This window comes from Monomorium pharaonis, chromosome 6 (assembly GCF_013373865.1).
Source record: "Monomorium pharaonis isolate MP-MQ-018 chromosome 6, ASM1337386v2, whole genome shotgun sequence".
NCBI classification, from domain to species: Eukaryota; Metazoa; Arthropoda; class Insecta; order Hymenoptera; family Formicidae; genus Monomorium; species Monomorium pharaonis.
In genome coordinates this window covers 26,398,157-26,421,285 of record NC_050472.1, presented here as the reverse complement: position 1 = coordinate 26,421,285, position 23,129 = coordinate 26,398,157, and the positions used below count along the sequence as shown (strand labels likewise).

General features: G+C 44.5%; 2 long non-coding RNA genes across 3 annotated transcripts; one reads left to right on the top strand and one right to left on the bottom strand.

Moving 5' to 3' along the window:
• Positions 1-371: 371 nt before the first annotated feature.
• On the bottom strand, positions 372-10,592 carry LOC118646171. Its single transcript, XR_004963730.1, has 2 exons — positions 9,239-10,592; positions 372-891 (listed from the first exon to the last, which is right to left on the bottom strand). It is a non-coding gene; the product is annotated as an uncharacterized LOC118646171 (long non-coding RNA).
• Positions 10,593-18,013: 7,421 nt separating this feature from the next.
• Positions 18,014-22,881, top strand: LOC118646173. Of its 2 annotated transcripts, XR_004963732.1 has the most exons (3): positions 18,014-19,646; positions 19,917-20,027; positions 22,451-22,881. It is a non-coding gene; the product is annotated as an uncharacterized LOC118646173 (long non-coding RNA). The 2 variants fall into 2 exon arrangements; XR_004963731.1 differs by having other exon boundaries at positions 19,917-22,881.
• Positions 22,882-23,129: the final 248 nt, after the last annotated feature.

Sequence of the window (23,129 nt, the reverse complement as noted above, 5' to 3'; positions counted from 1 at the left end):
AATGTTTGAAAACTGGTCTAACTGGACGTTACGCCGATTCGTCGACACGAAAGACGGCCGCTGTCCGGCAAATCCGGTCGATCTTGTTTCGCGTCGAACCAGATGCCCCGCGAACAATGTGCCATCCTGAACGAACAATTTTCGAATTAGCGCTTTGATACTTCGGAATAAAAATCAGAGAAACGAATTCCGTCGGTCATTGATGTAGTTGTTGCTTCACACAAGAGCTTTGCCTGTGCAGATGCTATGATTAACGTTACATAAATTTTTTAATGAGATTTGAATTAAATACGTTGCAGTAATTAAGATGTTCTTAAATTGAAATAACATTGTCGTAATAACATAATGAGATGATAAAGATTACGTTAAGATTTTATTTGATATAAGAATTTTATTTTATAATTATACAATAAAAGAAAACTACAATTTTTAATCGCATTTTTCCAAATATCAGTAGTTTGTGTGTATTATATGATACTATGATATTTTGCTGCAATCTGTGGAAGCATGCAACTTTCACACAGATAGGGCAAGAACCTCGGACCCTTCTCTGGGTCAACGGGGCCCTCGGATTGACCCGGAACAGGTTTACGTCTCGTCTCCGTCGCTTCTTTTTTTCTTCCGCTTGCAAGTCCGAGTCAGATTGACCTACAGCCGATTGTCCATCTTCCTTGGTACGCTATCCGGTGCGAAACTGGTTTTCTTTCCCACATATCCGGGGGCCGCCGGTCACTCGGGGGGAGACAAGAGTGGGGTACGGCCACTGACCAAGTTCCTGGACACGACTCTCGCCCTTGGTCAGTTTACGATTTTATCCCGCGTTCGACAGTTTCGCGTGTGTGGACCTTTGAAATCATTCTCGCCAGTGACAATCCTTAGGTCGAGATTTATCTGGAAAAGGTGAATCAAAAATCAGAATACATGGACGCTTAAAGAGATCATCGGATAATTCAAAATTTTATTAAATAAGGGGATGGTGTTTTTATCAAATAACTTGAAATGTTTCAAACGCTGTTCGACTCAGCATGAAAAACACATTATTTAAAAATTATAATCGAATAAAACAATGTTTAATCTCGAAAAAATATCTCTTAATTTAGCATTTTTTTACATTTTTAACAATATACATTTATATTTAAAAAAATTGCATCTTTAATTCTTTAATTTCTTACCTAAGAACTGTATATAAATAGTGCATTGTTTATTATGATGATACTGTCTTTGCGCAATATCGCGCAATATCTGTTTTAGATCGTACATATTCAGTATTTGAATACTTTTTCTAACTAAGGATTACTGGTGTTAATAAATTTCTACTCGGTAGAAATTATTCCATTAAGCGAGAATAATAGCAACGCGTTCCATACGTTTATCATTGAGATTGAAGTGCGTTTGTGATAGGTGTATTAGGAATAAAGATTAAGCAAGAGAGCGCGAGCGCGAGAATGGTGTCGCTGCCCCCACCACCCTCGACTTCATCCCCTTTTCATTTCATACCAGGCCGTAAGTACGTACTTTGTACTACCCCGTAGGATCGTCAGGTTTTCCAAGTTCTCTCCCCTTTCGAGGGAAGCCACTCGAGGGCGGAGTCCCGGGTTGAAGCGGCCATACTGCCACCCCCGTCTTACCAGCCCTCTTCTAACCCCTCTGGCAAAATAAGGGATGAAAAACAGGACGAGGGCAACGGCGCTCCTACGAGGCGCTCAAGCAAGCCGCCTTGCTTACGAAAGCTCCGTCGTGAATTCACCCTCTATCAGGCCGATATTACCGCCCCATCGCCCGTAAATGTCAGAATTTAGAAAATCACTGGAGCGAGGTAATTAATTTTTCAGCATCTGGTAAGGGATGCGCCTTCCCCGGCACGTTCCTCCCCATAACAAAGCAGAATTACTCGCAGTTTATGTATAACTAATACGCACGTACAATTTGGAGAAAAGTTCGTTTAAGAAGATGAGACACGAGATTGTCGATTTCTTTATGATTTATACAATGTAATGTATGATTCGACAATATATTCAGCGTGTTCCGTACTGCGGTTTTGTCCTGTGTGCGTTCGCGTCTTCTTCAACGTCACGTCAAGTCAAGACGTGCCTCATCGACGATTGACTCAATTAGAACGCTTTTCATCTTAGAATCGATGTTCAGAGTCAAAGTGAATCGATTTCCCCTCATAACGCGATACTAACCGATAAGCGATCCGCGGAGCAGGAGCTACCTCGAAGATCGCCCACGGCTGTCGCCTTTTTCTCGAGAACTTGCTCGGTTAAAGCAGAAAAGCAGATCTGCCGCTTCATTTGCGTGGCTTTCGGCGGAGTTCTCGTATTCCTAGACCGTCCTCCGCGCGCGTTTCTGCCTCTCTCACTTCACAGACGATATTTCTCCGTGGAAGCTTCTCGTGGAGTGAATGCTCCTTAATTTCCTTTGAGCCGTTTGCTTCAGAGTAAAATCCGTCCCCCTTTCCGCCCTACCTCTACTCTCTATCCACCTTTCTAGCTGCTCCACGACGGTCCCTTACCAGCCTCGCCGTATAACCGTCCTCACCTCGACGCCGACGCCGAGCTTTCTCTTTCTCTCTCGCTTCCTCTCCCTCTCGCGCGCGTCCTAGGCAGCCGTTCCTTCTCCCTCTCAACCTTATTCTGTAATTTCGTTTACAAATGAAAGGGCCGCGAGCTACGACTTTGTACACCGGGTACGCGTCTGCAAACGTTCCAGTCCCGTGACTGCCAGGATACCCCCGCAATACACCTTGAAAAGCGGGCGCCGCCGCCGCCTGTGCTGCTTTCCTTATGTCGCTTTCTAGTACCCGATTCAGCGCAGCGGGCCTTCGAATCTCGACAAACGCCGCGCTCGGCGCTTCTGCTTCTGTCACTCGTCGAAATTATTCGAGTGCCGAGTTGCCGGAACGTCGCGTCGCGCATCGGCTACAGAAAATATCCCGACGTGTGTCTCGCCTCTGAAGTTCGTTCCTAATCTTTCCTAATTGTCCCGCTCGCTTCTATCGAATGTAGAATTGAATTATAGGCGGCTTTAAATTTGAATCAATTTGTACCTCACGTCTGCGCACGATACACATCGTTCTTCTGTCATTTTAAAAATTCTCGAGTATATTGAAGATTATTTTTTATATTTTTCGAGTTAAACTATTCGTCGCTCTCTCGTTTCGATCTCGATGGTGCAACTTTCCGTTCTAAATTTGCCGCGAGACCCCAAACGAACCGGAGAACAAACTGTCCGGTACTTTTGCGGCGCCGGCGAAAACCTCGGCAATGCGAGATGCCCTGCACGTTCGGCACGGCATTTTAATTCGCTGGGAATGCTGGCCGACCGCCAAACGTCCGCAGAGATTTCTTAATACCCGCCACAAATGCCTGGCGTTTGTGCCTTCGTCGCACGGAGGTTGAGGGTGGTCTCTCGCGCCGGCAGTGGTGCATGAATCTAGAGAGAGAGAGAGAGAGAGGGAGGGAGAAAGAGAGGGGGGAAGGGAGAATGGAAATGTAAGATGCAAACGTTGACATTTTATTCCGTTACTGTTTCTTATAATAAATTAATATTTCTATTTTTATAAATTTTCCTGAGACGAGATCAAACGGGAAATTGAAGGAAATTTTTTTATTACTCCACGATAAATCGCCGATGACAGATGAATACAGTAGACGAACAGAGAGAGATTTCGGAACGCGATCGCAATTCTGCATTCATGTCGGAAGGGTCTATAGAATTTTCACGGTCCAACTTTAGGCATCGATACACGGCGCGAGACGGGATTGTTATTCTGCAAGAAAATACGGCTGAATTTCGTGACCCCACACCCCAGCGCTGGGATACTTATGACGCCCTCGCGCGTACATAGTTGTTCGAAGCATCCTCTCGGTCTCTCTCTCTCTCTCTCTCTCTCTCTCTCTCTCTCTCTCTCTCTCTCTCTCTCTCTCTCTCTCTCTCTCTCTATCTCTCTCTTTCTCTCTTGCCTTTCTAGACGCGACCCCCTTATATACTCTCAAAACAACCAACCTCAAACCATGCCTTCTCGCTTGCTCGCGATCTCCCCCGTTCCGTCTCGCGGCCCCCTCGCCACTACCCCCGCTGACTTTCTGTCGTCGCTGGCTTTTGTCTCGGAGCGCGCATTGATTTCTGGGGCCAACTTCGCTTCGTTGCCGGCGTCGTTAAATTATAATCGCGAAACACCCGGCTGAAGTTGCAGACAAAGCCACTGAGGACGAGGACCTGGGCTGCAGGTTAGGACGGGTGCGCGAGCGGGGGTGGGAGGCCGCTTGGAAATGGAAGAGGACGGCGAAGTGGATGCTTCGATGTAGGGTGAGGGTGGTCGGATACCTCCCACAACTTTGGGATCCGTCGTCGATTCTCGCGGAAGGACCTCAAAGTGACTCCTCCTCGTAGCTGCAGGCTCCTTTTCATCGCCGACCCCCGTTAGAGCTGTATGCACAATATAAACCGAAGACGGAAGATAAAACATACTCACTCGGACTTGTTGATGGGCCACCGACGAGCCACGATTCGTTTGCGTTTGTTTCGTATTGAAATTGAAAGTTACCTCGTTGATACCATGCATAGGAAATGATAACAAGCTATTGCAAGAAATTCTCTTTAACCTGTTACTTCTTTATTAATTTTCTATTAACCTGGGTTATATTGATCTAAATGATTTTTTGATTATGCCTCAAATTCAGTTATGTACAAAAACATTTTTGGCCATATAAATTGTACAATTATATTTTTGTATGTTAAGAGAATGTGATAGACATATTAGAATCTTTTTAGTCTAAAAACTTTTTGAAAAACAATTGTTTATCAGTGATTTACACAGGAAAAAAATTTTAAATCTCAAATCTCCAATCATTGTCTCACAAGCAAAAATATAAAATCTTCCTTAAAAAATTTATTAATCTTGAATAGACATAACACTTGCTTACATGAATAATTTTGTATAATTTTATGAAGAAAAAAATATTCTCATTATTCAATAATAATTTTCATGGAATTGATAGGTAAAAATGTTGGATAAAAAATAACACCTTCAAACAAATTATAATCTTTTATGTTTATTTTTATCACCAAAACAATTATAGTATATTGTTTTCTTTAGGTGATTATTATAATACCGAGAAATAAAAATATAATATTTTTCTGATATTTAATTTTCTGAAAATTATAAAACTTTTTAAAGATGTTATATTCTTGCTTATATATGAGACAATAAATTGATACCAATTTTTTTCTGTCCCGCGGAGAAGTAAAGTAACAATTTGGATAAGCCATTAAATGAATAACATAAAGTAATTGTAATGGTCGTTTTTTAAAATTTCTCGTTGAAAGAGTGTCGAAAGAAACTCCATAAACAGATTCCTCACGTGTCGCTGATCTGTTCCTCAGACATCGCGGTTCGCTATTACATCACGGATCGAGAACGCGGCGGCGAAGCTGGACAAAGTTTGCGGCGTGCTGAAACTCACGTACGAATATTACGTAACTTCGGGGCGACTAGTTCCGACGACAATTAGGGCAAAATTGTAATTTACGTATGGACTGCGCTCCCATCGCGAATGAAAAAGACACGGAACTCGGAATGTTCCTGAGAAAATCGCGCTTGTTCCCCCTCGAATTTCGCTAATACGCTGCGAAATTCCTGCCGCTGGCATTTCTCGAGAAATTCTCCGGGACTGTTAGCGCGGAGTTGCGCGGAGACGCGGCGAAAGACACGACGAGATCTCGCGAGAGAGCACCGTGCTTCCGGTGCTTCCAAGGCGCCCGTGGAACATATCGTTACGACCGACGTGAGGGGTTCGGGCCCCGCTTCTTGAAACTGCCGGCGCCCCCTTTCCCGGAGCAAGATGCCTTAAATAAATGAAACTTCTAGTGCGTCGCGCAAGAACAGGCGGCACCGGCATATAAATTCTCTCGCACTGTAATTTCAAACTCAAACAGCAGCGCGGGGTCGACTCACCCCATTTGCGTTTCGCTGTCTCCCTCGCGCCTCCGCGTCCGCGCGTATTTTGCCGGTTACGGCTGGTTAGGACGTCGGAGGACGTCGGGAAAGGGGTGTCGAAGGATGGCTGAGATTTCGGCGGTGGTTTGCGCGCACGCGTTTGTGTGTACGTGTGTGCACACTCGCCCTCGATGACAGAGCGAGAGAACGGCGACGATAATGGTCCCGAGAAAAGGCCGCGACGTGCATCGACTATCGATGGCGGATTTCTAGGATGCGCGTATTTAGCGCGATCTTTGACGTCGAAGAGGACCGACCCAAAGTTTTCCGCGCGGAATTATGCGAGATATCGGGCTATCTGAAGGATCGGAGATCTGGAGAACGACCAAAAAGTGCTTCCGTAGCTTCCGCGCTCGGGGACAGCGCCCGGACATGTTTGATCGTAAAATTTCGCACCCTCTTCGAAATTCAACGTGGCAAGTCCGAGATGCGCGGTCCTAGGCACAGAGGACAGGGGGCGGGGACACGACGGGAGAGAGAAAGAGAAAGAGAAAGAGAGCGGCTCTTTCCGCAATGGCATAAATTCGTGAAGGCCTCTGGCTTGAACGCGCGAGAGCGCCACTTCGCTCGCCCGCCCCGTTCCTTGCAGTAATTTCGAGCAGCCCCGCCTAATCTCGTCCTAAAATCTAATTCCGCCAACAATTTCTAAGCCGGTCCATTAAAATTCTAAGCACAGTGCCGTAGGAGGCGGTCGGGCGCTCTCTTGCGCGCGGGACCAGGGGGAAGAGGGCAGGGGGATAGGAGGACGACGAGGAGGAAGTAAACTCGGGATGGAGTGGTACCGCCAACGATGGACGGGGGGGGTAGAGGCGCAGGCGGGAGATGGGAGATGGTTGCGCGCCCGGGGTGGTTGCCGGGGGGGGCGGCTGGGGTGGCTGAAACAATAAGAACGTTGCGGAGGCAGCAGCCCCAACCTTCCGCAACCCCCGCCATGCCGTAAGAACGCCGTAAAAGCTCGCCTCCGCGCGCTTTCATTGGCTGAGCCGGCGGCCAACGAGCGAGATATCGCGCAAATAGCGACGTCGTGCGCGACGAGTCGGAGAGAGAAAGAGAGAAGCCGCGGCGGAAAGAGGGAGGTTTGGGCGAGAGGAGAGAAAGAGAATGCTCTCCGTGGAACGGCATATAAGCATTCACGGTGCAGCCGCAGTAAAGGACGCTTTTCATTGAGCCGTCTTATTGTGTCGGTCGCGCTGAACTTCCCAACAACGTTAGCGCGACTGTTTGCCCGGCTACGCCCGCTATTTTCCTTTCCTTACGGCGAGCGGCGTCCTCTTTTTATTCCAGGTGATCGAGTTGTCGCCTGGAAACGAAGTATTTCGCAAGAACGTTTCTTTCGAACGTGCGTCCTAATGTTGCGATTACCAAAGCGGTCTCCTCGATCACTTGTTACCTTTTTATATTATAAAGTATTTCTTTGTACAAGTTTCTAATTTATTAGCGATCTTTGAGATCTCTGGAGATCAATCTCTGGAGATTTTTCTATTCGAAATTGTTCTTTTAAATAATAAGCAAGAGTGAACCTACTTTATTTCTGCTTATTGCGAATAAAGTTCCACAGTTCTTATATGATATTTATCAGTTTTTAGCAATTACTTTTGATCGATGTGTTCTCCGCTGTTAGCTGATAATTCTTCGTATACTCTCGTAGTAGTTACCCTTGGTAAATCAATTTCGGCCGAGCGCGGCGGAATTTTTCCTCGAGGACGCTGATGGTCTTCGCCGTCCAAGCGATTGTATCTTGTAGCGTCGGAAAGGATAGCGCCGTGATGAGGAAGATGGAAGGCGGAGGCGAGAGGACGATGGGAAACCTCCTTTGCGAACCTACGGGGCAAATGCAGGTTTCAGGTTGCTTCACGTGCACAATTACCGGGCACAGGATGGGCGCGGGCGGGAATGAAATTTCGTCTTGTGCAGCAGGAGCAAGCAAAGTGTGCGCACCCTCTCCGTTCTGCACGGCCTGGGGAATTGAGTTTCGCCACGAGAGAGCGAGAGGAGGCCTGGCGAGAGAGGAGACTCGGCGAGACGCTGGAGAAAGCGACGGAGGAAGAGAGAGAGAGAGAGAGAGAGAGAGAGAGAGAGAGAGAGAGAGAGAGAGAGAGAGAGAGAGAGAGAGAGAGAAGAGATCTCCGCCGGCTGGATGGGCTGGTGTAACACTGTTATTGCCAATAATGGCACGACTATGCGCGTGCATGTCTCATGGGCTGATCGAGAAATTGATTTGAAAAGAAACGCCCGCCATCGGGCCATCGACTGACGCCGCCGTTGCGAATGCGCGTATCAATTAGCGTAGCGACCGATTAATGCCGTTGCGATGTTCAGAAATTCGGCATTGTGATATATGTTACAAGTCAAGGATTCAAATCAATCTAACGTCAATATTCTCCGGTATATGTGTGAAAATAACAAAAATATACAAATCTCATTTCCGCGTGATCGCAGCATTGAAATCTAACGTCAGAGGTTTACTATTAGATTGCTCTTGATCTTTTTTCGCGCCCGGAATTAAATAATTCTCTGAGAAGTTTTTTACGGCGTTATACGCATGACATTCTCGAATATATTAGATTTAACAGCAGACATGTCAGATATCCATAAGCATTTGCAACATTAGAAGGATTAGGCTGCTCATTATCTTCGTCTACTGTTGCAGAAGTCTTGTCGAAATTGCGTAGGAAACAGCCCCTTGTTTCTTCGTCTTCTATCTACGGTTTCATCAGATTTACGTGAAAATTGTACAAGTGGGTGGAGGCAAATAACAGCAGTCACTTAAGCACATACATATGTGTGTGTGTGTGTGTGTCTCAATGTACGTATATGTGTATAAGTTTGAGACATATCATCTTTATGTTAAAAGTTACCTATACCGAAGATGTGCCATAAGTTTCTAATGCGCGCGTCGCGACGCCGGGCGCTTATTTTTGCGTCGCGCTGTCACTATTCATGGACTTTGCCAATCGCGCAGACAGCCGGTCGTTTGCTCGAAGTTCGACGACGCGTAATCCGCGACTCGAAGTAAATCGAATGAAGTCTCGAATTAAATACAACCCTCTCTCTGTATTCCGGGCACGGCAAAAGGGGACGCAAGAAGACGAGAAGAGAGAGAGCGAGAGAGAGAGAGACATAGGATGGGTGGCAGCAGGAGAAGAAGGAGGAGGAGGAGGAGGAGGAGAGTGGAAGAAGAGGACGAGCTGACTCGGGGTGAGACGAAGCGAAGCAAGGTTCCTTGTATTTAATTACCAACTCTAAGTCTCCAGCCGGGAATGAGGCAGCTCCCACCCGGGCGTACCTCTTCTTCGCCATCCATACACCTTCCCCTTGTCACCCCTTGCACCCCCTCGAACCATCCCCGCGAGCTTTTGTCTTAAACGACGCGGAGAATGCATTGGTTGTGGCATCATCGTTCTCTGTAAGGAAAATGGAAAAATAATAATCCTTTTCCGAGTTCCTGATTTATCTTCCTGAGTTATTTTTTGATAATTATTACATTTTATATCTTTTTTGTCCAAATAATTCTTATTAACAAGACATTTATTCAAATTATCCCAATTTTCAAATTTATTTAAAATTATAATTTTTGGAAATGAATTTGATTTAGTTTGGTTAAGAGTATAAGATTACAATCAAAAAAAGTAATAAAGTTTTTTATGGAATTTATTAATATTTTTTAGCATTGTATTTGTTCCAGGAAAAAAATAGTTTAAAATTATAGTTTAGAAAAAAATGTATGGTTTTCGTATCTATATTTATGCAGTCGATTGGCGCGCAGTCGATCAAACTGCAAGATTGCAACTTTGATTATAACAAGTGCACTAATAACATTATAATAAAGCTTATATAGTTGAACAATATCGATGCACCGGTGTGCATCATGTTTACGGTATTCCAAACATCGACTCAAGAATTTCAATGGAAACTCTGATAATCTTCCCTACGGTTTCTCAAGAATCTGCTTTGAAGCTTATAAAGTCACTCGCGGCCGCGGGCCCGCCGAGATCGCGATAATAATTTTTCATTCCCGGACAGCCGCTCCGGCCGCGCGAGGCTGACACGGCCTGAAAATTAGGCGGCACGTCTGGTGACATCAAAGAGCTCCCGGAGGCAGCAAAGAAGGCTTCCTGCCCCTTTTCATCCCTTAAATCCTACCCGAGCGGTATTTGCCGGGGCGACCCGGCCTCTCGCTTTCCATCATTAGAGGAAACGAGAGCGGATGAGACGGTGGGGGTGCGAGAGCGAGACGACGCCGAGCTACCCTCTATCTCAGCCACCTTCCTCCCTTCCTCATCTCGCCGCCTCTCCTGCTCGTCCTCCACCGCGTACTCCGTACACCCTACTCTACCCATCGTTCTCCCGGTGTGCTGGGTTCGCGCAAATATCGCCTTTCATATTCCTTCGAAGGAGCAGAAAATCGTTACGGTGCCTTTTGCGCGCGCGCTACGGGGGAAATACCTAACCGCCGCTGTCGTCGTTCCTTTTCCCTCGCACCCGGCCTCGCATTAGCCGGTCTCACCGCGCGCGGACCTCCACTCTCTCTGGGTGGGGGTGTAAGTAAGTAAAATCTCTCCCTTCCCGCCTTTCGTACCGCCCGCTGCCGTCACCGCCGCCGCCGCCGCCACCGCTCGCTCCCCATCTTTTGCGTCTATTTCTACCCTCTCTATCCATCTTGGTCTTTCTCTATTTCTCTTTCCGTCTCCGGCGAAGCTGCGCGAGCCTTCCGCTTTCTCTCTTCGACTTACGCCTCGCCTTCGTCGCTCTCCTCGCTCGCTCTTTCTCATCCTCCACCGTCGCCGACCCGATCCCCCTCTCTCTCCCCGGGAAGCCTCAACGGGGTTGCAGAACCGCCGGAGCCCGCTATTAACCCAACCCCCTCCTTCCAGTCGCTCTTTCTCATTCCAGCGTAACCTCCCGCACGGGCCCTTACTCTCGCTCTTTCTCCTTCGAACAGTCGACCCCCCTATCCCTTCTACCTCTCCTTCCCCGCGTCACCTAAGCGCGAACAAAGATGGCGGAAAACTAAACAACTAGGCGAGGGCGCAAGGAACTCTCGCTCGCCCTTTTATCGCGGCGAAATTGACCCCCATGCACATCGAAGAGGGGCGCCCGACCCTTCCTACCGAGTTTCTACACGCCGGCATCCTTCGAGAGGGTGGGCGGGAGCTGAAAACGAGGGATGGCAGGCGGTAGTTGCGGTTTCTGCGGTGCGCGGTCACGGATGGATACATTTCTTTTTTTTTTCTTTTATCGCCGATTACTTCTTGTGGCATCAATGGCTTTGGAGAATTTCGGGATTTTACGATCGTGAGCATTCTAAATGGAGAGTCAAGAGCTACTTGCACGTCCGCGCGTTTTATCAGACTTAATTATTATTTTATAACGAAAAAAATATATAAAGATGTTCTAGTAAAATTAAGTACGTTAAAGATATGGCAAATTAGATATATCATATTTTGTTGTTAAAAAGAAATATAGATTGTCGCCGGATTGTGACAATTAAATGTAAACATTTTGTAAGACATAGAACTGTTGAGTTGAGCGAAGCAGTTAGAAGCACAGATAGTCTCGAAGTTTTGAGAATATTTTTTTAAATTAATAACGTATGACTAATCAGGCTATCTCATGACAAAATGATTCATTCGTAAGTCCAGTCGAGGCAGCCGGTGTCCGAGTCTCAAAGGTCTCGTCAAGAAGGACCTGCGCTCGGCTGTCTTGAATAAATGATGCTTAATCTTCATATCAGAAAACCGGGTGAAGCAGCCGCGTGAGACTGCAAGGAAACGTCGACGAGGGGGAAGGGGGGGAACGATAGGATGACGGTAGGTCCCGTACACACACGTAAACGAGGTAGAGAAGGAAAGGAAGAGGATAGACTGGTGGTGTAGTGGAGGCGAGGCTAGGGGCGCCCAGGAAATTTCTAGAAACTTCAGGTTTAGCAATTAACGTCAGAAATTAACGACGCCCGCCTGCCTCGAGCGCAAAGCGCCGGAGAAATTAGTCTCGGAAATTCTCGTAAAATTTCTCGCTTGCTCGCGGGCTCCGGCAGCCCCCGCGCTCGTTCCCATCCCCCTTCCCCTGCAGGGACCCCATCCGACACCCTCGCGCGTCCCCCCCCTTCCCGCCCCCTCGTCGAAACGCCCACGTCTCGCTGTAGTTGAAGGTAACACGGTGTCGGCAGTCGAGGCGAGCGGTAACTTTCCGGAAATTTTCATTAAGCCTGACAGTAATGACGTCATCAGTCAGTCGGGGGCGACCTCATTTGGAATCGTTCGCATTCGAACCTAGCTTTCGACTTTGGTTCGCGACGTCCGCAAATCGTTCGCAACTGTAACCGGATGATCGAACACGCGTCCCCCCCATAGAGACACCGTTGAACTTTACACGTCGAAGAAAAATATTGTCGCCTGTGAACTAGATATATTTGCCAAATTATTATTTACATCTTACGATATAATTTATAATCGGGACAACATCGTAAAATATAGAAATATTTATTGTCTTTCCTTTAAGAAATTACATTGTCTCCAACGTAATTAGTGTTATTAAATTATCATTTTCGTGAACAAAGCAGTAGTAGAACGTATGTATTCGTACCGAGGTAACAAGAGGGTAGCGTTTAAACATGGTTCCCGTAGCCTGACCAAACGGTTAGGGGGGACGGGAGGAAGAGGAGAGTTTCCGCTGCACATCTCCGGATCGCGCGGTCAGATTAGCAGCGGCGATTCCGATAACCCGTCCGGTGCGGCGCGGCACGATTGCCGCCATAATCCTAAGAAAACAGAGACGGCAGGAACCTTCGTCGTGTCCGGCGAAGGATGTCCGGATAGGGCGATCCAGAAGGTGCACCTGCCCGCGGACGAGCATCGATCGACGTGCCTGGACCGGTCGGTGGATGAGGTCCTTTTCGACGGCGCGCGTTTCGGACTTATCGGTCCGGGACGGCGAACGACATATCCGTTTTCCCAAGTAATCTCGCGGCGCTTCGGGCGATTCTCAAACAATTCTATACATCTCGGAGTGTCGGAAGTGGCTGAAACCATGATATGGGGGAAGAGGCACGATCCGGAGGGGGGGTCGACGCAGCGTCATAAAGAAAGAGGTAGATAGGAACAAAGAGGGAGAGAGAGAGAAAGAGAGAGAGAGAGAAGAGGGATAAAAGCGAACGGAGATAGAGCGAATGAGACAGTTAGGAATAGAGAAACGTCATAAGAGAGCCCAATAGACAAACAAGACGGAATAAGAGACCTGCTGCGGCGAGGAGAAGGAGAAGCATATAGAAGGCGACGGTACGTGAAACACACAATACACCTTCGCGGTGGGTGGCTTATCTAAGAGTCCATGGCGTAGCCCCGGGGGTGCAGTAATAACCGGGAGGGCGGGCTGATACCGGGCTAAGAAATGATAACGGCACTCGCAAGCCAGCCACCATTTTCGAGTTATATTGCCTCGAAAGCCAAAAGCATGGCAGGACGGGGGGAGGGACGAGGGAGAGGCGAGAAGGTGAGGAGGGTAGACGGGAGAGGGTGAATTGCCTCAGCTAACACACAACCTACGACCGAGCCGCACCTCTCGCTCTTCTCGCCACCACCTTTCCCGTACCTATATTCACCGTTAGTCGTTGCTGGAAATCGGGCGCTATCTGGGGCCCACCTACCCCGCCAGATATACGCGCGCGACGCTCGTTTCAAATGCCTAGAGAAACGTTTCGCCTTCGAGAGCACCATCGACCTTCGCCGTTTCGATTCGCCCCGCGGGAATAACTTGGGGAGACACATCGGTTCCGATGCGACAACGATATTCGATTCCTTCGTGCCAGCCATGAATTTTCAGGTGGTTGCATCTTCGATGTTGCCCCGGAGTATTGCAAGGACGCCAGGGGGTTGGTAATCGCATGCCGGTGCGATATGTCACGCCGTTTTTTCTCCTCGCGCGAAATTCCACTTGGATTCGACTCCGAATTCGAATCGGGTCGAAGTACACCGGAATGCGGTTTGCCAGCGCTGCGATAATTTATTCAACGGCTTTGTGGTTTACCTCGATACTGCTCGAAAAATACGGAAACGTTCTACGCGATCAGCTAACCGTGATTTGGAGACCGTAACAAAACATAGAAGCAGTACATATTTTTATTTTTAAAATATCTTTGAAATAAGAAAAATCAATTATAGAATGTCCGATTGTGAGAGCAGTCAAAAAAATTCTCGCTGCAAACGTCATTTTCGATGACAAGATACGATAACGAAAAGATAATCTTCTTTGACACACAAAGCGCTTATTTTCTAAATTGTATACAATCGTGTCAGTCTAAAGATCAAGGACGGGTGGACGGAGTGAACCTACCTGCGGGCGAATCAAGAGAGACAAAGCCACAACGTGACCAATCTCGCCTGTGTTGAACTGCGGCTTGAACGGATGTTTTGCATTTTGCCCCCGACGGCTAATTTATGTGAGAGAAATGCCACCCTCGTTTCACACCCTCTTAGCCGGCTGGCCGAGCGTTTTATTTTCACTTAGACCACAGGAAAGACTCTCAAATCCCATTGCTACCTGGTCGGGCTGCTTTTACGCATTTTCTCTCGCAAATTACAAACTTTACAGCTCGATTTAGAATTGCATGTGAAATTTCGTCAAGAAAAATTCATCACAATTTTCTATTCTACAAACTCAACTAAAAAAAATAAAAAAATATACCTGTCGCAATAATTCATACAATTATGCAGACGATGAGAAGTCTGAATTAAAATAAACATCAATTTGAAAAACGACCGAGAAATTTCGTTTGCTTTAACAAAAAGCGGATTATTGTACAAAAGCTTGCGTTACATGAATTTATTACGAGTTTAATTTTCAGGCGATACGTACAGTGCTTATAAATATGTCAAATTTCAATGCGTCAGAAATTTTCCATGCAGCCGGCCAATTTAAACATCATATTAAAAATAAAGCGATTTTACTGAAAAAAAAAACATTGTACATCTCTCTTTTTCTCTTTCTCTCTTTCTTTCTGTATGCTTTCGCGTAATAGAAAGATTAAAAAGATTGTAGCCGAGTAATTCGAAGCGCGGTCAGGTTCGCGTGGAGTTAAAATTAATATGAGATTCACTGGCGCGCGGCGTGCTGCATATAAGAGAGTGAGAGAGAACGAGAGAGAGAGAGAGAGAGAAAGTGAGGGACGGGGGTATATTTAGCACAAAAAGCCTCTAATTTCCAACGAGGGTGTAAAAACGGGGTTGGCACCCGCGTAGGTATACGCGGACCGCTTGTTGGGTCTATAAAACGCCGCTTAGCTTTTTTACCTCCTACCCCGAAGGGGTGGTTTTAACCCCGTTAAGCTGTTTCCCGTCTTTTTCCGCGTTCCTTTTTTACACGACCGGTAAATTGAGCGCGCGGCCTCTTCCTCCTCTTTTCGCTTCCCTTCTGCGGCGCGTTATTCTCGACTTTTTTCTCGCTTTTTACACTCCTCGTTTACCCTTGCCTTATACTTTGCTACGAGAAATCTCGCCAAGCGGCTGCTGCGACCCAGATTTCGCATTTAAATGTTCTACCTCTCTCTTTCTCTTTTCGCATTTATTCTTCGTCGTTTTGTAAGGAACGTATAAAAGCACTTTAATTAATATGTCAGGTATAAAAGAACGAATAATTTATGTGTTATACACAAATTATTACGTATTAATGACTATATTGCACAAAATTTAACATTTTGTTTGAAAGATTGAATTGATATTTCAGAAATATTTTAGAGATATTTTCGCAATCTTTGTAAAAATTTTTAACGATTAAAAATTTATATTAAAGATCTCTGTAGGTAAATTGCATTATCACTTAAAAATTACAATTGTTAATAAATATTAAGTAAATTAATAAAGCACTTGGTATTTAATAAGTCTTTCAATAAAATGACTTATCGCCTATACTTGCTCTCAGCACTATGGTAAGTTTTCTTCGTGCTCAGCTTCGGTTTCTTTCGGCCGGTGCGGGCAGATAGGAAGTGCGAGATTAATAGACGAACAAATTAGCGCAAAGTTTGGCCGAGGTCCCCGCGTGCACCCGCGGCACTAATCCCGTGCATTAAAAGTTAACGTCGGGCTGGTACAGCCCGTGTGTCCTCCTGGCATTAGATTTCTGAGTTTCCCTGGCCGAGTTAGGGCAACACCAGATCTGCGTTTCAACTGGAAACTACGTTAGGGACAGATTCGAACCGATCCCACGCCAAGTGCTCGCGCGCGAGAGCCCGTACGTGTGCGCTGGACTGTGCGTATGTGTACACATGTGCACGAATATTTTGTACGTGTATGCTGTGGCCGGACCGAGAATGAGGAGACCGATTCGTCGCTGAAAAATAGTGCTTTACGCAGTCAAACGAAACTACCGGTTGATCTGCCGGCTCAGTTCGCGAAAGTAAAATATTTGCCGGGATGATCCCGTGTTTGATTCCCATGTAAATGTCCGTGCATTTCGTGCACTTGTTTTTTCAACGTCGGGGGTTAAACCTTTTCCAATTAAGATGGATGTCCGAGCGAATGTGAGCGCTCTGTTGATTTAATTTTTGCTAAGTGAGAACGTTATTTCTATTAAAAATACAAGATTTTGTGCGTTTATTATATTCGGATGAAAAACTTTGTATAAATTCTAAAACAGGCGAGAAGAACGTTAAGTTTAGATAGATCCAACTATCTGGATTCACGCGTTATATTATTTCGACGCTTTATCTAAGGCGCCGTTCGCCATTGTAACCGACTATCCCGGCCAGGTTAGGTGTGAGTAAGAAACTACCCTCAACATTAATCAACCGTCATCTTTGCCGGAAACCAACCAACCCTTCCCTATCGCCTCGGCCCCTCGTGTTTTTCCTCTTCGCCAGCCTTCCCTTAATAATCCTACTCTTCATTACGTTTCTAAAGAAAGAGGCAGAATTTTCGCCGAAATAATATTTTTTCTAAAAATTATATATTTCGGCGAATACGATTAATTCGTGAATATTTTTCACGTGCAAAGTATATTTGAGAATTATAGTTGCTTTATAATAAACTGATAAGGTTTTAACTTCTTTTAATCAAAAAATGAAATTAGTAGAAAAATAATTAAAAAGTTATTAAATAGAAAATACGTAATAGTACGTGTATTATTTGTAATTATACATAATAAACAGATGTATAAAAGGATCTTTTGTTCAAGTATCTAAAAATGTATCATATATATACAAATTTGAAAATAATTTTATTGAACCAAAATAATTATAAGGAAATTTAAAACATAATAATCAATGTTGAAAAAATTTTTGACATTTTAGCAATTAGGGTTATAAACTTTTAATAGTATAACCTGTATAACAAAATTATTTTTAGATTTGTATTCAAATAAAATTCTAGATTTTTTAACAAAATTTTTTATTTTGCACGTGTGTAAAATAAAATAAATTATACAATTTTTTTTATATAAAATTATATAATACATAAAATTATTAATCAATAGCTGGAACAAAATTTAATATTTTATAATGTGAAATATTGGATATCTGAATGTGACAAGATGCATGAAGGATCAAGGAGGTGATCTTCCGCTCTTCTTTGGAAAAGCGTCGATCGTTCCCCCAAGACGACACCAAGGATCAATCGGACGGGCAGGCGGGTGGAAGTAAGGATGCCTTGAATAATGACTCGGTTGGCATGCGAGGGGATGGGGTTTGCCAGTCGGGTGCGCCATCTTGCCTCGGCTCTCTACTTATAATTATTGATGTGGCCCGAACTTTATATAAACTCGAAACTCGTCTCCCTCGCACCGTCGGTTCGCCACCACCACCGCCACCTTCACTACCACCTTTACTACTACTATTACTACTACTACCGTTGCTACTACTACACGCTACGCGAAGAGAGCGGCACCAGCATCAGCAACCTGGAACCATCTCCACGCGGCGGGTAGAACCAACCCCCTGAGCCCCGGCCATCCCCTTCCTCCCCGTTCCCCTCCCCTCTTCGCTCTCCAACCAGGCGGCAGGAGGAAATTGTTGGAGTTTTCAAAGTCTGACGTGCAGGATATTATGAACGAGGGTATGGCGTCGTCGAGGAGGAGGAGAAGGTGGTGGAGTAGTAACCGGGGGTGCCTCCAGAGGGCTGGCGGGGACCGGGGACCGGCGGTTGGGCGAAGGGGTGACGGTGGTGCGGCGGTACCCAGGCAAAACTACCCGCCTCGGCTCACTCTTCTGCCTCCAGAACCACCCACCAGCCCATTCGTCTAGCTTAAACTATATTCCGACCTAACCTCCGCGCGTAGGGTACCTTCCTTCTCCGCCAACCCTACCTACCATCTGACAGCCAGGCGATACTTGCTCGAAGGCGATGCGCCGCCGATGCTTTTCGCACCCTTGTCGTTTCCTACATTCCCTCCCTCTCCCCCAAGCCTCTCCCCTTCTCCGTTTTCTCTCGCTCGTCCTCTTTCCATCACGCTTTCCGCTTCCTATTCTCTATTTTTACGCCAGGCTCATCCGGATGTCACGGGCGCGAGCGCGAGCTAAAATCGGAACAGCGCAACGGAAGTGGGGAAGGTTACAGCTCGTGTTGACGTATGTTTTGTATTCATTGTCCGTGTGTTATTTTAGGTTAAATGTCTGTTTTCCCGCGTCGAGGGTGTACCTGCATCGTCGCCTCGCGCCTCGCTCCCTCATGAATCCGTTCTTTCGCGCCGCACTGTAACATTCCTTCAAGGCTCGCCTCGGGAGTCTCAAAATTAGAGATATCAGTTTGCATAGATGAAGAGGAAACGGTCAGAGAACCGTGTACATTTGTGCTTTCATTTTTAATAAAAATTAACTGAGATTTTAGCTAAGAAATAATTGAGAAACTTGAGAATATTACAGATTTTTAATGCATTACAAATTGTAAACTAAAATTGTCTTCCACGTTGATGTAAAAAATGATGAATGACATTCTTGTTGTCTGTTAAGATAAGATGTAGGAAGTAATTCTGTGTTTCGATCTTTCGAAATAGTCAAGCATATCTACAAAATAAATGTATTATCGATAAAACTTTAGTATAATTCATTGTCGACTGTGTTGGCATTACACAGTCAAATCTCCCGAAGAAATATCAAGATATCACATTCTTTCTTCTTGCGATACTTTCTTTTTATTCGAACGGACAAAATTAAGTTCGACATTTCATTTCTTCGCGTCTTCTAAGCGTTACGGTGGCGCGTAACTCGTCGAGGTTGCGGAAACTTTTTGGATAGACGATTCGTCGTCGCGCGAAGTGTCACACTGACGGCGGAATATAGCTGAAGCACGTGTACGAGTATATTGTGGAGGGAGGTAGGATGGGGTATGAGTGCATGGTATATATCTATACAGTGTCTACAGGGGGTAGAAGTATAAGCTTTCCTCTCGCAAATGAGGTAATATATATACAAAAGCTAATACGACCGAAAGTTGCCAACTTGGATGAGTCTCTCCTCCGCATCCCTCTACCCGCCGCTTCTCCTTCCCCGCGCGCGGACTACCTCCTCTAAATATTTTAAAGGATCGTGACACTCGGGTCTATGAGTTGCCGTCCTTGGGGAGGGACGCTTGAAACTCAAAAGGCCGTCGGAGTGAAGGACAAAAATATCGCGAACTGTGACATTTGGACAGTTTCGTTTCGTAGAGTCCTTCAGATAAACGTAAGTGAACTATGTTAAACTATGTTAAAAAAGGACAAGGAGAAAAAGGAAATTAAAAGAGAACAATATACTAATGAAAGAGATTTAAAAATATAAATTTATGGTCATTATTGTTGTCTCCAACAAGGATGGAATCCTGTGTTATTATCTTGATATATTATATATTATTCACGAAACGTGTATAATCTCGTCTGTCGAACCCAAACAATTGCGATCAAAATGTAAATTAAATTGTAGAGAGTAAAACTAAGTTTATGTTACCTTATTTAGAATTGCCGTCAGTAAGAAAAGAAAACCGGCTTTATGCGGATAAATCGTGCAAGGCGCCACAAGCCAATTGAAATTACTGCGCCGAGAAACGCGGGAAGACATAGTGGCTAGGTAAGTAAGAGTAACGGGGAGAAGTGTTTCGAGGAGAGAAATCCACGTTCTCCAAAATGGCGCTGAATGGGCGCAATAAAACCGAAGGCTGTATTTTATCGGATACGTTAACAGCTTCGTAAATCAGTGCCCGGACCGTTTCGGGTTTAATGCGGCGCGTATCGCCCGACAATTTAAGACGAAGGCTTGCCGTGGTTGCGTCTTGGCCACGAAAATCGAAATCCGCGAAAGAATATTTTAAGTACCCTTTACTAATTACGTTATCGGTTTACTATCTGTTTGCAATGTATTGTAAAATTCGCTTAGAGCGCGCATCGTCGACTTGTTACATCGTTGTCATCGTTGGCGCAATTATTATTTATGATATGATGTATAGCACGTTCGAGCGGCAATTGTTATCGCCCGCATAATTATTGCCGCAATATATTGGCGAGTATTACGAGCATTCATTTTTTTTTTTACTATTTCTTGCGATTACGTAAATAAATTCGGCTATATACTTCTAATCGCATTCTTACATTCCTCATGTGATGTATGTTTTTCTAAAAGAAATGAGTAATAATACGTAACTTTCCCGCGTACAAGAATGCAGCGTAACTATGCAGATTGCAGCAAGAAGTCTCCCCGCAAGACATAGAATGCATTATTAACAACCGCAACGGCGAGAGTCGATCGATCCATCTCGATCGTCAAGCTTCGGAGTATTCAGCGCGAAGCGGCTTTTGTCGCTGACGGGGACGATTTCCTCGTCTCTCGCATCCTAAGACTAAGACTAGAAACTACGGGATCGTCTCGCCGGCAGATTCTCCCCCAGCCGTGCTTCTTTCACAATCAACTAGATTGAGAGCTCGCGGACGAAGTTAGATCAAACAAACGCGCGGGTGCAGCCGCGCGTATCGCGAATTGCGAATTCGCGCGAGCCGGGGAGAACGAAAGTGGAGAGATGCAGAGCATAATCTAGCCTGTTTGAGGAGAACTGCCGCCGACTGCAAGTTAGAACAAACTCTCAGCAACATATTCTCCAGGAACGTCGTCGTAGCCGGCAACCAATTCGCCAACGTCGCGACCAAACCATTCCCCTTACACCTCGTCCATGTCTCTTCCTTTTAGACGTTCAGACGTATCCTTTCGGACATTGCGCAATTAGATAAAATAATATCGTTCACCGTAAGCATAAACGCACGTGGGTAGCCACAGGTGAGGGCAGCGAATGGGTTTTTGCTCGTGATGCGAGATGTATTCGCTTCCACCAATTTTGCATACTCGACTTGAATAGAGAAGCGGGGCGTTGAACATTTTAGATCGCGCCCTGAAACTTTCGGATTATTTATATCTGGTTCAGTGACCAGTAATGAAATATTCATGCGATGAATCCCGTCCTATTGTCTCTCTCTCTCTCTGTAAGTATCTACGCAATTTATGCAACTCGAAGCTCGTACAGGACGCGGCGTATCTCTACGATGTAGATCACACACTGTAATATTTTTCATTTAAACGTATAAAAGCGAGTTTGATTTTGGAAAAAAACGGTGTGCAATATTCAGACATATTTCTAAAGCAATTGTAAAATAATTTATATTGTTAATTAAGCTTTAGCGTCTCTACGATATAGATTTGTCATTGATATGTAATATTTTTTGTATAAAAGCGAGCTTGACTTTAAAAATAGCGATTTGCAGTACTTAAATATATTTGTAACGCATCTATCAGACGTTTAATGAAACAAAGACTTTGTACATTGAAAATAATTTATATAATTAATCGAGTATCTCGGTACATGGCGTATTCTGCCAACATCGAGATTGGCGATCAATCCAACGACTACCGGCATTTTCCCTTCGCTCGCGTATCGCTAGCAATTAGATAAAGCAATATCCTGTGAGAGTAAATAGAAATAGAATTACTACAATTAATTTAAGCACACGATGAGAGTCGAGTTTAGAGAATCTACTTGATAATTTCAAATTCTAAGACGATTAAAATTATTAATTCAAGTTAAACGTATTTTGAACAGCATTTGAATTTTTTTAAAATTGAGATTTAATTTAATAAACTTGGAATTATGATATCGTCATTTATCATTTTATTTTGGTAGAACATTTGATAAATAATCGTTCAATTGTATAAATTCTTTATTTTTTGATTCTCTGTTTCTAATAAATCTTTTTCAAACAATAAAATCGCTGAGTGAATGAATTTCTACGCTTCTATAAACTCTTCTATGCAAACTGATAATATTCGCACAATAATTTATACAATTAGAAAATTAAATTATTTTTTCCAATTAGATAGTACGAAATTACAATATTTACTGTCGCTCTAAGTTATTAGAGATAGGTTTTTTCGTCGGTGACCGAATCAGGAAGATAGAGGCAGCGAAACTGATGGCTCATGAATATTCATTTCTTGCCGGTTTCTTACAGGTCGACGGGGGTGAGCACAGAACGGTGCAGCCAGGGCTGTACTTTTAAGCATGGGAGTGGGGGTTCTGGATCAATGCCGAGACCACGCCTCCTTCGTCTTACATCTTGCACCCTGTGTCTCCCCCCCAAACACCGTGGGCACCTTCCTTTCCTTTTGCTTTTCCACCCTCTTCCCTATCTTCATACCTCGCGGAAAATCCGCCCCGGACGTGCAAATACGTATATTAAAAGCAATAAAAACTATACTATATGTATAATACACAAAACTTTATTGATATTAATTGTACAATATTATGAAACAATTGAGAAAAATATATATTACGAAAATATATAACACATGCACAGAGATTTTTGGATTGAGATAGAAGAAAACAATATTGTAATCATTACAATGTATAGTGTGCGTAAAAAAATATATTTTTGTAAAAACATTCAAATAGGTTTTTTTACATAATTCTATATATATTATATTAAAAAAAAAAATTATACAAGTAATATGTGTGTGTGATGTATTTCTTCGGAATAATTGAGAAGGTAAAGATTAAAAAAAAAAAAAAAACAATTTTGTTTGCAAATGAACCTGAACATTCTATTTTTCTTATATGCATGAATTTATCTAATGCATTATTCATAAGTGCAATTTATAATAATATTTATTTAATGAATTCGGTGGATGCGC